The sequence below is a fragment of the Coenobita brevimanus genome, chromosome 20 (assembly GCF_032717465.1).
Source record: "Coenobita brevimanus isolate Jiangsu-jjx chromosome 20, ASM3271746v2, whole genome shotgun sequence".
NCBI classification, from domain to species: domain Eukaryota; kingdom Metazoa; phylum Arthropoda; class Malacostraca; order Decapoda; family Coenobitidae; genus Coenobita; species Coenobita brevimanus.
Window position 1 is genome coordinate 16,822,162 of NC_136973.1, and position 15,359 is coordinate 16,837,520.

A 15,359-nucleotide genomic window follows, 5' to 3' on the forward strand; every position below is an offset into this window, starting at 1 on the left:
TCCAACTTGTAAGCCGTACCTGGGCGACTGGGACACTGCCAACCGTCCCAGTCGCCTAGAAGAAAAAGTGTTGGCACGGTTACGGCTTAATGCCACCATTGTAACCCACATAAAACCATATATAGAAAGACGCTTCCCACCGCACTGTGACATCTGTAATGCGGTGTTATCTATTAGTCATATCATCCTGCGCTGTCGGCGATTTATTCGTGAACGTGCTTCACTTATAAATTACTGCGGCGCAGTAGACACCCCCTTCACCCTTTCCACCATCCTGGGTGATGGGGACATTGTTATGACTGATAAATTGATGGCTTTCTTGAGAGAGACCGGACTGATCAGAGTGATGTGACTTTTTTACTGCGTGGTTATGGTTTTTATGAACAGTAAATATGTATATATTGTAATATTAATTAGGGTTGACAGTTGACATATTTTAAATAGTTCCTCCTCCCACCGATCTATTTCTAATATAGATGTCCCCTACATTAAACCAAGTTCCTCGCCTGACAGTCACCAGCTGATGAGTGCAAGTGTGCAATATAGGAAGGTATTGGGCACTTGTAGTCGATGGTGGTCTGCTGGGCGAGGTTCTTCACTTTTTGTACAAATTATGTAAATACATTATATTATCTTGCTTAAGTTGTTCTAATTAGGGACGACAGCTGACGTATATGGAAATGTTCCTGACTCGTCTGGTTCCCTTTCATATATTGATGTCCCCTATATTAGGTTGTGCCTCGACTGACAGTCACCAGGTGATGAGTGCAGGTATGTCATGTAGAAAGGCATTACATATCTGCAGTCGATGGTGTTCTGTTAGTCGAGGTATTTTTACCATTAGTGTAGGTCTAGCTATTTGTTTCTGTAGGATTTAGTATAGGTTAGCGATTTGTCTGTTAGGTGATTAGTTTTAGGGTCTTTAGATTAGTTTGTCTTTATATTATAAGGTATTAAAAATATAAAACCAAGAAAAAATTAAAAAAATAAAAATACAAAAAAATAAATAAATAAGATTAAAATTATTATATATATATGTACGTTTGCATGAAAATGTGTCTGTATGTATGCATGGGTGTGTGTGTGTGTCTGTGTGTGTGTGTGTCTGTGTGTCTGTGTGTATGTATATATATATGTTTGTATATATTTAAATGTATATACATATATATATATATCCATGGCCTTAATAACCAGGGGCTTCGGCCCCGATGGTTGATAGGCCGGAAAAAAAAAAATAAATAAATAAATAATAACAAGAAACACACTCTTCTTACTGCAAAACAAGACGTGGCCACACACACACACACACTTTGAACACACACCCAACGCTTCACTACACCACAACGCCCACAAACACGCCCACACATTTCTACTCTTACACTCCATACCTGCACCGCCTCTTTGCTACTAGAGTTATTCTCCCACCTTAATGATCCTTTGGTGTTAGGCCTAATGCCCTATTAAGAAAAAAAAATATTGTGGGGTTTCGATAATAATATATCCTCTGATTTGTTAATAGTTATTATTAAGAAGCAAAGTCTTACAGCTAAAAAATCTGGCCTTCTGTCGATGAGCAACTAATCCAGTAGTCCAACCATTATGATATATACAGGCAAGCTAAATGTGAAAATATAGAAAATAGGCTGTAGCTTATCGGTAACGGGGTAACAGTACTCATACTTTGATATTCGACGATTTGAATGAACCACTGTCACCCTTCATAAACTTCTTGTGGCTTAAGCCACACTTTATTAAAATCTGACAAAAACTAACCAATGCATAGGTGTTACTTATGTCTATTTTATCGCTCAATAGAAACAGTTATGGATGTTCAGCCACGACGTCGTGTGAGGCCACCACGAACGAGGGCTAACCGTCCAAGGGTTATCTCCCATCGCACCAGGATTGTTGCTTATCACGAGGCAGGGAAAGGGTTACGGGAGATAGGTCTCCAGAGATACTGTTAGGCTTTGGCTGAGACGATATCAAGAGGAGGGTCACGTGCTCACCCGGCCCCGACCAGGTGGACCAAGAGTCACTACACCTGAGGAGGATGAACTGATAAGAAGAGAAGCAGAGAGAGCACCACTATCAAATGCCGTGAGCATAACAAATACAAGCGGACCTCACTGTCACCCGATATCCACCAGACGACGCTTACAGGAGAGTGGGGTACGGTGTTTCATATCAGCCCACAAGGAAACCTTAACAGAGGCGCAGTGAGAGGCACGTCAAACGTTTGCCCAGACATATGTGAATGTGGGGGATGACTTTTAGAAATCGGTTATTTTCACAGATGAAAAGTGTTTTACGTCTGTCTCGACAGCCACTCGCCAGTGTTGGAGATTGCATAATACGAAGTATGTGCGTAGAAACATTCAGGAGTTATCAAAAAGTGGGTGTGTGACAACCTCCCTCCATGGATGGATGAGGTGGGAAGGTGTAGGTGAACTGTCAGACATTGAGGGGCACATGAATGGAGAACAATATATAAATATATTAGAGACCTCCTTTATCCCATCGGTGTGGGCTTATGCAATTCCTGAACCACAGCCCATATATATGGTGCAAGACCGTAGCCCAATTCATACATGTCGTATGGTCAGGCGTTGGTTCGAGGCTCACCCAGAAATCATTCTGTTGGATTGGCCTCCTAAAGGAGCAGACTGCAATCCAACAGAGAATCTCTGGGCATTTATGGTTCAGGAATGGGGTGTGGAGGAAAAAACTAGGGAGGCAGTGAGGCGCAAGGCAAGATTGGTATGGGAGGGAATAAGAAACAGGCCGAACATATGTAGCAATTTAGTAGAATCCATGCCTACAAGACAACAGAAAGTCATAGAAGCAAATGGAGGCTGGACAGAATACTAAACTAGGTCCAACAGGTATTTCAGCAATAGAGGCCTTATCATGTAACTGTATTACACGTGATATATGTTTGATAATGTTATTGTGTTGCAGGGCTGGTAGTTGCACACTGCATACTGGTTGTTTCTCTTTTATGTCTAAAGTGTTTGGGATACTTGTAATTATTGTCTAAATTTTTGGGGATACTTGTAATAATTATGTCTAAAATTCCTGTGAACTGTATTTAATAAACATGACAAATATGAATCCGGTGTTATCTCATTATCCAACGCTCGTGTTATACAACACTGTCGATTCTATATAATGCGAAATAATAATTTATTTCTGAAAAGCATCACCATTTTAATGAGATTATCATACACGGCAGAATGACTGTGAGAATGAAGAATGAGTGTGAAGGAAACACTGAGCTTCAGGAGGAATCACGATCATAATGAACTTTCACTAACGTTAAGCTTACCAAATTTTCGTGCTAGATAATTATACACAATAGATACCGGTACGAGTAATCACATTAAAGAAACAATTACTGAGGAAGAATCTTGATGTTACAGTACACACACACACACACACACACACACACACACACACACACACACACACACACACACACACACTGAATACCTGTGTGTTCACTGGGTGGTATGGAAGTGCTTCGTTTGATTCGTAATTCTTAAAAACTTATGGGTATATTCCTTTGTGTCCCTGTTTAAGGTAAATATTTGAGGAATTAAAATGCAGTAAAGAAATATATTGATATTTTTGCAGCCAAAATATTATTCCATAGTATAACAACAGCAAGAGTTGTACGAAGAGAGAACCTGTATTTTTACACAGGAAAAATCATCAGAGAAATTACCAATATGCCGGGAATCTAACCCAGGACTCTCAGGTGAGAGCCAGGCAGCATACCACTACACCACGACCAGGTAAAAGTTAACTCACGTTGTCACAATCTTGTAACCAACGTCCCTCCGCCCCCACTGTGGGCCTGAAGAGGATGAGTTAACCCCCTGGCACTCGGGCAAGTAGATTAAAAGCATCTACTTGCCCGAGTGCCAGGGGGTTATCTCATCCTCTTCAGGCCCACAGTGGGGGGCGGAGGGACGTTGGTTACAAGATTGTGGCAACGTAAGTTAACTTTTACCTGGTCGTGGTGTAGTGGTATGCTGCCTGGCTCTCACCTGAGAGTCCTGGGTTCGATTCCCGGCATATTGGTAATTTCTCTGAAGAGTTGTACGGTTTACATGACAGACAGTGAGTCAGGACTCTTTTCTATTTTTCGAACCATATGTGTTCGTGCGTGTCTGGCCTTGTGATAGTTTGAGTGGGCTGTCGTCCAGAAAGGATCCGAGCCATATCTCCGGCCCAAACTCAGGTGGGCTAGAGCTTGTGGTGCGCGAGTGTACAGTCGTCAGCACAAATTCGCTGCAAGCCTGCTCGTGTGATGTGGTCGTTTTGTCTGGCAACAGTGTATGGGAACTAGTTGCCACACAGGCTTTTTTACGCTTTAAAAACGTGTTTGTAAGTATTAGTACTATAAATCGTCCATAATGGAATATTCTTTATGTCTGATTAGCATAAAAATGTGCAAAAGACGACAGATGAATATTATGGAATGATGAAACTTCCGCTACCTCCCCCATACCCCTCCTGACAACCCTCCCCAGCCTACCCCTCACCTCACCTCCCCCTCCCTCCTGCTGCCCTTCATCTCCACTCCTCTCTCCCTGTCCTGTCTACCTTATATTATCCACGGAACTAATCTGCGTAATGAACTGCACTCTTCTCTGTTTCTTGTCTATTCCTGTAACCTTTTTGCTCTTTAACACTAAAGAGTTTTTTGCCATGCAACAGTCTTTTTCTCCCACTCTCTATTCCAAACATGGTTCTGATACTGCTTCATGAATCAGTGAACAGTGGAGAATAGGAACATTTTTCCTATAAAGAGAGATAGACTATTAGGAGGAATGGGACCAAAATTGTTTAATTCCGCCTACCGAAATAATAGCCACCGATTGCCAGTCTCACTCAGACAAACACCAGTAAGGAATACATCACAAGAGCGAGACCTCAATAAGCGAGACCTCAATGTTCCTATATCTCCCGGGTGTTGGTAGTGTCAAAAGGTGCAGAAAAGAAAAACAACTGAATAAAAGATGTGGGAAGGAGACGGGGAGAAAGAGAATGTGACTCAAACAGGAAGGAATAATGATAAAACTTTGATATAGTTGGTAGTACTGCAAGCAAATGGGAATAGGACAGGCTGGATTTAGTAAAAAGTCAGAAGAGAATTCCGATCCGCCAGTAGAGTTAGTGCTGTGAATAAATGAATGAAAGTAGAGAGGGTGGGGAGAGAAGAAAGTGAAGAGGCATGAACGTGGGTGGGGGGTAGGAGAGAGAGGGAAGGATGGGGGGGTATCAGAAGGAGTAAGGGGGAGAGAGGAAGGGAGTTTAGACACAGTTATAATGAGGAATACCAAGTACTGCGCTCATACGTCGTTCCATAACATTCTTCTTTCAACTCATGCACCTTGTTATACTAATCAAATACTGTACCGTATACAGAATACTGTACTCTAGGGAATCACTAGTACCACTTCTTAAAAACACGCCTTTAAAGTGTATAAAAGTCTGTGTGGCAACTGATCCCCTTACACTGTTGCCAGACAAAATGACTCACATCACACGAGTAGGCTTGCAGCGAATTTATGCTGACGACTGTACATACATACTATCTATCTATAAACAGACAGCTTAATCCCGGAAGGGGTGGCCACAAACTAGTCGCCTCCATGTCGCCCTACCCCTGCCATTGCACTTCCCTCTCCCCAACTCACACCCCTCTCTTTCTCTCATATACCTCTGTACTCCATGCCTCCATCTCGTCATACATCATCATCATCATCATCATCATCATCATCATCCGGACCTCCTTTCCCACCCTAGGACAGGGTGAGGAGTAGCAACGTCCAGACAGCCCAAGTTTGCCCAATCCAATGGGCCACGCTTCCATTCACTCACCATTGAAGCCCCCGGAATCCTGGCTTTATGTGCCTTTCATTACAAAGACTGATTACCGACTGCCGTCCGCTGGTCAATCGTTTATGAATAAAGTGGCTTAGTTGCCATACAGGGTATATTGGCGGCATCATACCAGCCTTCAAGCTAAGGGTTGACGAGCACAGAGGTCAGTGGAGCAGGTCAGGTCTGCCTGTGAGCGACCCTCCTCACTCAGCGGTAAGGGAACATACAAAGCAGTGTAATACTTCTGTTGATCCCAAGAATTTCTGTATAATATACACATGTACCTGTAAGAACCTCACAGTACTAGAATCCATTCATATTTATCAACGAAAACCTGCTCTACACGATTGTCTGTCTGCTGTCCCTCTGAATATATTTTGCAGCTAAGTCCACCCTGTAATTAACACTTCTTTTTTTCTTTTTTATATGAGCACGATGAGCTCAAGTTCAAATAGCTCTTTTAGGTAATTAATTACCTTACAGGTCATTTTTATCTTTTTAGATCCACTGGGGATGAAATAGATGAATACTGTGTCGAAACGGCTGGGGATAATAGACTTGATACGAATGTTTGAAAAAGTCAAAATTTTGAGTTAGGAGAAAATTGTCAAGAAAAGAGAGAAATTCGTACATATACTCTGTTCAGGGGAGCGTGGTAGCTCGGTGGTTGGGTGTCGGGCTCGTAATTGTGAGGTTGCGAGTTCGCGCCCCGCCCGGTGGCTGCTGTACTGGGAGTGGTAGCGCTCTCCTGTAACCCTAGCAGGGCTATATGATCTGATGAGGTCTAGCTCGGGGATTAATCCTCATCCTATACTCTGTTCACTTTAACTAGGTGCAGAAATCCCATCTCCATCTTAAATATATGTACTGAACTTAACACTAGAATATGGTGCAAGTCACGAAGAATTGCTGTGTAAAGCATGTTGAGTCTTGGTATTGTATTATTCTGCCATTGAGCTACAGGAAATAAGCTACAAAAGGACAAAAATCACCGCCAAGTTAAAATGAACGCACTATAGTTTTATTAAGAATGTGGCTTAGTTTGTGAAGGAGTGACTGGTGAATGAATGTGTGGCTCATTTCACTGGCCACTCTATGGGTAGTTCTGCCAGCTTTGTAGTTTCCTTTTTCACTACGTGGATGATGCCCAGCCCATTAAATGTACTGGATGTAGTGGTTAGCATGATGATGATGATGATAATGATGATAGACGGTTATTAGGTGATTTTTATGATATTGTTGATGATGATCGTAATAATGGCGATGATGATGATGATGATAGACAGTTATTAAGCGATTTTATTATACTGTTGACGGTGATCGTAATAATGGCGATGATGATGATGATGATAGACGGTTATTACGTGATTTCTATGATATTGTTGGTGATGATCGTAATAATGGCGATGATGATGATGATGATGATGATGATGATGATTATGATGATACACGGTTATTACGTGATTTTTATGACATCGATGATGGTGATCGTAATAATGGCGATGATGATGATGATGATGATGATTATGATGATACACGGTTATTACGTGATTTTTATGACATCGTTGATGGTGATCGTAATAATGGCGATGATGATGATGATGATGATAGACGGTTATTACGTGATTTCAATGATACTGTTGTCGGTGATCGTAATAATGGCGATGATGATTGTGCAAATGATGATGATGATGATGATGATGATGACGGTGATTAGATGATTATTAGGTGATTATTATAATATTCTTGATGGTGGTTGTAATAATGAGAATGATGATGATGATGATGGTAGTGCAAATGATGATGATAATAATACTGATTTATTGCAGTAATGATGATAAACGACTACCATCTCCATAATTATAATTTTAGTAAGTAATGTCTAAAATATGTTCACTGACGCCATGATCATTGTGATGATGATGACCATGCGACCTATTTATCTAGCTGTTGCCAGACGCCTTAATCCCTAAGGGGTGGCCATAAACAAATCGCCTCCATATCACCCTGTCCCCCGCCATTTCACTGCCCTATTTCCAGCTCATCCCCCCCCCCTCTCTCTCTTATACCTCTCCAATCCATCCCTCCATCTCATCCTTGGCCTCCCACTCCCTCTCCCCCCCTCCACCTCACTCACATACACTCTCCTTGTCAGTCTCTCGCCCGCCACCCTCTCCACATGGTCATTGGCATTATATGCTCATATACACCAGCGCCTCTTGTACTGTATACCAGAGCCTTGTGGCATCAAATAAACTCTACCCCATTGACTGGTGTTCTGACATTATTTGTCCTGAGTTTTGCTGTTCTAAAAGGTGCCTTGGGGTCTCAGTAGGTTATTTTATTTATTAATTGTTTTATTTTTTTGAGGGGGGATGGGAAAGGATGACGACAGCTGGGTGTGGAGAGTGAGAGGTGTGAATGTTTGGGGTGGGGTTGCAAGAGGCAGACTGAAAAGCCCTGGTACCAGATTATACAGTGTGAGTGCCTAGAGGCTGCTGGGACTGGAGTAATGTGGAGGGCGGCCATTAGGTCACCCATGGCGACGTGTGTATGTTGCCTTAATAAACGCTACACAGCCTGTAATGCCACTAAGGGAAGTAGGCGGCTTAGCTTCCCTTAAATATACTGGATTGGGTTAGTCTAGCCTCAGGCCCCTACACTTTAAAGGCAGTGAAGTAAGTGTGCTTTGACCATTTATTTTGACATTCAGGTTACCAGTGGAATTAGGTCACGATGGGTCTAGTGGGGTCAGTTCAGGTCCATCTACATACATTATAACCGTGGGCTAAATACAGGCCACTTCAGGTCATGGTGGAGGTGGTGGTCTAGTGGTCAGAGAAGAGGTCTACTGCTGGAAAGAATGCACGTTCGATTCCATGCAAGGGAACGAAAGTCTGCTGATTTGAGTCTAAAACATGACTGATCTGCACGACCTACTGAAATGTCTTAACACCCCTGCTAATCATCACAGTCCTGAGTGAGACTTGTGGACGGTGGGTATTAGTGGCCAAGTGGTGACGTGAAGGACTTGGGATGTAGGAGAACTGCTTGGCCTCGGGGAAATGGCTGTCAAATCAATGGCCTCTTCCGTAGCAACTTGTTTGGCACATTACACCTTATCATTCTCTTGTATGTTAATTATATTAATGCAGACATAGCTTGCATCATTATCAGAAAGGAAGAGGAGAGTGAAAATTAAAGTAATGTGCAGAACAAATCGCTAAGAAAGAGATACTACGAAGGAGGGGGGGGGGTGTATTTATGTGCGCTCGTTCATGTAGCCCCTCTTCATGGTTCAAAAATTCCAAAGTAAACACAGATGCAATAATAATAATAATAATAATAATAATAATAATAATAATAAAAGTAAAGGCCTACAGTGCTCCTTTCGCTTTAAATTGGCCTAAAATTGCCATCTCTTTATTTTGAATGCTGCGTTGTGCCAAAAAACGAATGCTGGAATATGGTGCTAGTAATGAAGAGGTATAGATGTCGAGTCGTAGCATTATCCTTTTCTGCCGCTGAGGTACGTGATTAAAGTTGTAAAAGGAAAAGTTTGGGTCGAGGACTTATAATTCAAAAGTCAATGCAGCCACCAAATAACCTATACTCACTAAAAATGTAATAAAACATCGACAGCGGACTATTAGACAACTCATCAAGACACACACATATAGTTTGTGTATTCTTGAAAAAATCTCGCTATCTACACATACTCTGTCACACTGCATCGCGGTATCTCTGTCACAGTACATTATATTCGTCTCTATCTATCTATCTATCTATATACCTAGGCTGTTTCCCCCAAGGAAAGGGAGGTAGCCGAGACAGGACGACTCACTCTCCATTTACTCATCCATTCAAACACATTCATTCGCATCTTAGCCCCAAAGGGGAGAACGGACAGATCCTCACCGCATCACACCGCACAAGGGTCAACTGCGCAATGCAAGCAGTGACATCCACAGCAGGGCCCGACAGCAGAACTGGTTTACCCCTGCCACATCATAACAGACCCATCCCCTTACCCGCACCTGACCTGACTAGCTGATCAGACCAAATGCGGGAGAATATCCCCTCAGGGCTGCGTCATCACTTATTCATTCACAATTTCTCTCCATTTATTTCTGTCACGCACAGCCACTCTTCCTTGCTCAACAGACATCCCTCTCGCATCCAGCGCTCTCTTCACACTGTCCATCCATCCTATTCGTGGTCTTCCTCTCAGTCTTACACCTCTCACATCAGATCTAGTTATCTTTTTCACCAATCGCTCATTATCCATTCTCTCCATATGCCCAAACCATTGCAACACCTCTGCTCAACTCTACCAGCCATCTCCCGAACAACTCCAGTTCTCCTTCGCACTTCATCATTTCGCACTCGATCCATACGCGTCACTCCACACATACTCCTCAGACATCTCATCTCCATTACATTCAAACTTTTCCTCTCTGCTACACCCACATTCCATGTTTCAGCCCCATATAACGCAGTCGGTACCACAACACCCTCATACAGCCTTCTCTTTACATCCATTCTAAGCGAACGACATTTAAACACTTTTTTCATTCCTCCCAGCACCTTTCCTACTTCATTAATTCTAAACTTCACTTCTGCATCTATTCTTCCATCCACAGCAACATGTGACCCTAGATATTTAAAACAATCTACCTCCTCAAGCAACTCACCATTCAAAACTATATTCATCCCCCTACCATCTATCAACCTCGTACACTTCATCACTTTACTCTTATTCTCATTTACTTTCAATTTCCTCCTTTCACACACCCTTCCAAACTCCTCTACCAACTGTTTGGAAGGGTGTGTGAAAGGAGGAAATTGAAAGTCTCAGGGAAAAAATGTTAATTGTACGGTATTTTCCCCTCTAAGTCTCTTAATAGGTAACATTTAGTACTACTGACGTTTTAACAAATTTTAGGGAGAGAAAGTGGAACTAGAAAGGAGATGCAAGGTGTGCGAATTTTGTTCGTAATTACTGACCTTGGCTTCATCTTATCAGCAAACTCAAAATATCCCTAAGGGGGTAGTATTCATGCAAATAATGTAGCATATAAACATTTTACACAGTTAACTCGATCATAAGTGCAGCGATACTAGGATATAAACCAGCGAATTGATAAAGACCATGATACCAATTTGAACTTCGCGGGCATCACATCAGAAACAAAACCCAGGTTCCAAAATTATAAAATGTTTTGAGTGTCCGGTGCACGTATGTAAAATTGCATGTTTGATTTACATTTTTCAAGCAACCAAGCCATATATATATATATATATATATATATATATATATATATATATATATATATATATATATATATATATAAACCGAAATCAACCAACCAAAATTATTTCTAATGATATTAAAATGCTGTGAAGACTTTAAATCTCGGAGGTCAGTTTAAGATCTTTTATGAATACTTCCGAGACTGTCGGCGTTTGCGAGTGTAAATGGTAATCGACGCCATGTTTCAGTAGAACTTGAGGTGTCGACATGTCGTGGTGAGTATCCTGCCTTAATTCCAGTTTTTCAACCAGATGCAGCTAATTTACTTGTATTATTCTGCTTGTAAAAATTAGATAAGGCAGTGGAGGTAATTTAGAGGTGAGTATTTCTAGTGAGTATTCGTGTTTCGTGATCATAAAGGGCGACAAAGTCAGAGCAGACGCTCAAGAAGGCTTGCTTCGTGAGTATCCTGGTCCACTTCCGTAATTTTACCTTTAGCATCTGATTTACGTGCATAATTCTGTTTGTTAATATTAATAACTAATGGAGATTACAAGGGTATAAGTATGTGATGGAATATTCGTGTTTTGAGATGGTTGTGTAATGGTGGTGTAGGCTAAATGGAAGAACAGACGCCGAAGTAGGCCGGCTTGGTAAGTATCCTGCTGTGATTCGTTTTGCGGCAGCTTCCATCAAATATACTTACATAATTCTACTCACAAATGTTAGATAAGCAAGTTGAGATTGCTAAGGCGTACGTGTGTGAGGGAAAGTGGATGTATTGGTATATTTGACATTCTTGTAAGATTTGACGTCGAAGATGGCTGGCGTAGTAAGTATCCTACTCTGCCTCCACATTTTCCTTACTTACAACTAATTTCCGCACTTAATTCTGCTTACTGTTGTTATGCAAGGTAATGGAGATAAATAAGTGTGAGTTTGGTGGGAGAATATTGTCGTTTAGATATTTAAAGGCTGTCGTTTTTTTTCGTGTCCTTGCCGAAATTTTGTAAATATTCTGCCCCCCAAATTTTTGTAATGTTCGTATGTTATGTAATTCCGTCGATTTATTGGTTTTCGTCGGTGTATTGATTATGTTTGGGTTTGGGGGTATTTTTTTGAATTGGGTACCCTTCAAGCCACTGACGTGTTGGAGGGGGACGCCTGCAGGTGGTGGCACTGATAATCACGCCAGTACCACTATTAATATATACGTTGCTCAATCCCTATCCCATGACAGCAGGATGTGGCACTGCAGAGAGGTAACTTCATCCTGCAAACCACCGGGTTCACGTTTAGGTGAGCAGGGAGTGACAGTACACTTTTACTACTGTCTGCTGACGATTTTATCTTTGTATGTTTAACCATGTGGAGAGGGTGAACGAGAGACTAACGGGGAGTGTATGAATGAGGTGAGGAGGCCGAGGATGAGCTGGAGGGATGGAATGGACAGGTATATGTGAGAGGGATGTGTGAGCTGGGAGCAGGGCAGTGAAATGGGGGGGGGGGGGACGGGGCGACATGGAGACGATTTGTTCGTTGCCACCCCTTACGGGATTAAGGCGTCTGGCAACAGATAGATAGATGTTTAGGTCAACACGGAATCACACTAATACTTTACTACTGCCACCTGCTGACGATTTTAACTTTATTTTTAACTTTCATTATCAAAGACGGGTTTTGGAACAGCCTGCATGCAGCGCCACACTGCCATGGAGTCTCCTAAGCGGAATAACATCGGTTACTGATACAAAGAATAAAGCTGGAATTTGTACTCTAACTTGGACCAGACTCTTGGCCTTTTAAAGCTTATTTCACAGTTCAGTGCCAGAAAAAGACAATACTGCGGCCCGACATCATATCCATAGCTCTTCTTCGTGACTAGCATCGTATTCTAATGCTAATCTCTACATCGGCGGCCCAACAGCATCCATTCCATAGCACTTCTTCGTGACTAGCATCGTATTCTGATGGTAATCTCTTTACAACTCACAGTTCACGAGGAACAGATAGCAGTTGTAGGCCAAGTTAGTGACAACAGTATAATCCTGAGAGCAGATTAAAGATGCACATAACATACCGGTAATGATTACATTTAAAAAATAAATCTGTTGATGTATTTCCTTAGACGATTTCTGTTTCATTCCTGCCACCTGGAGACAGTTTTGTGAAGATTTGGGGTAAATAGGTGATAAGGGGATGGCGACCCAGGCTGCTGGCTTGAATACACTGCAATATGTCACGTTGTTGAAGGGGTGAAGGCAACCTGACAGGTACACGTGGTAACTGCACCAAAGTTACCTGATCTGGTGTTTATCATCTTAGCACCGTATCGTCACTTTAGCAGGCTTCCTTAGCAAATTAGTTTGTACATAACACTTTACCACCGGGTATTGTGTTTTATGTTAATCCTGCCTTTTCATTATTCACATAAACTGCAAAATAACCTGCAAAGAGGCAGCTTAGTAGCCATGTTTGCGGCTATTTAGGGGGAGGGGGGATCAGAGGCTGGGGCGGGGTGTGGCCCGGGGGTTTGTAGGGTTTGTGGTATTGTTCATACCTGATTGGTGTGAACCACACCTGCGTATAATGAGGCGACACGGGATTTGTCCACTGATTGGTAGTCTACCCCAATATGAACAATTTCGTCAGGAGAGAGAGAGAGAGAGAGAGAGAGAAACGAACTTAAGGAGGTGTAACAGGGGATGATAAGAATTGGTAGGTCATAAAGGGAGCTGTGGGCTTAAAGTTGGATGAGGATAATACTTACTGGTATTCACAAAAAATCTGGTACAGTAATTAGGCAAAATGCTTTCAGCACTGCTGGGTTGGGGCAGAAACTGCAAAGTCTGGGCAACGTGACTGTGTACTCTAATATTTAAGTTGTGTGGCCTGTGTGAAAATAGTGTGGTGCATTTATAACGCTGCTCCTCTACTCCAGCTGGCTAGTTCTTGTGTGTTGCAAGGACGGCTCAGTCAGTGTTGTCAGTGTCAGTTGTGTATCATGTACCGGGTATTCATTTCCTACTGCCACTGCTACACACACACACACACACACACACACACACACACACACAAGGAGTCAAGGAGAACAGACGTGCGCCGAAAGCGCTCCATACCGAGCCAGCACGGCCAGTGGCATTACCTAAATTATTATCTTTATATGAGTCAAGCTCTGTACCAGGTTAGAATAAATGATTTTTTATTATAAAAAAAAAAAAAAGTTTAAACAAGACTTGTTCAAACAGAAAAGAGAACCGAGTGGCAAAAGAATGCGCTCAGTCAGCTGAGGTTTGTTTAGACTACAACTGCACGGGGAATGTAAGTACAGTGCTTTTAGTATTGCAAAATGGACACATACTTTAGTAAAGCAAATTTGGAAAAGAAAAGGAATAAAAGTAGAAAGCAAGATGATGATTTCTACCAAGAACTAGTTGAAGTGGAGACTCACAATAGACTGGCTGAACGTGTACACAAACTGGAAATGGCTTTCAAAAATGAAATTGATGAAATAAAGAAGCAAATGCACTTGCAAAAGGAAGAAATAGAAAAACTAGGAAGGGAGGCCAATAAGAAAGACACAACCATCAGTGAACTATCAATGGAATTGAGTACACTTAGGAAGAAAATGAGTGAAATGGCAAGTACAGTAGTCAGTCACGAGAGTATTATGGAAGAGTTCAAAAATGATACAGAGACAATTAAATACAATCCATTACGGACGAGGGAATCACCTACACACGAGAGAAAGATATTTGTGAAGCGCTAAATAAGAATTTCCAATTAGTTTTTACAGAAGAAATAAATTTTGAGAGGGACTATATGGAACATGCATGTCCACACATACTACCAGATATACAAATATCAGAAAAAGTAATACAGGAGGAGTTAAGTAAATTAGACAGAGGAAAAGCAAGTGGTCCTGATGAAATTTCATGTTGGGTACTACGAGAATGTGCAAAGGAATTAAGTAAACCATTATTTTTAATTTTCAAGAAATCCTTGAGTCAAGGTAAACTACCTGATATTTGGAAGAAAGCAAATATTGTCCCGTTATTCAAGAAAGGAAATAGACAAAATCCACTCAACTACCGACCAGTATCACTGACCAGTGTTGTAAGCAAGGTATTAGAAAAGCTTATAAGAAAAACTTTGGTAAATCATCTAGAAGAACACAGTATGATAACAGAAAGTTTGGTTTCAGAAAAGG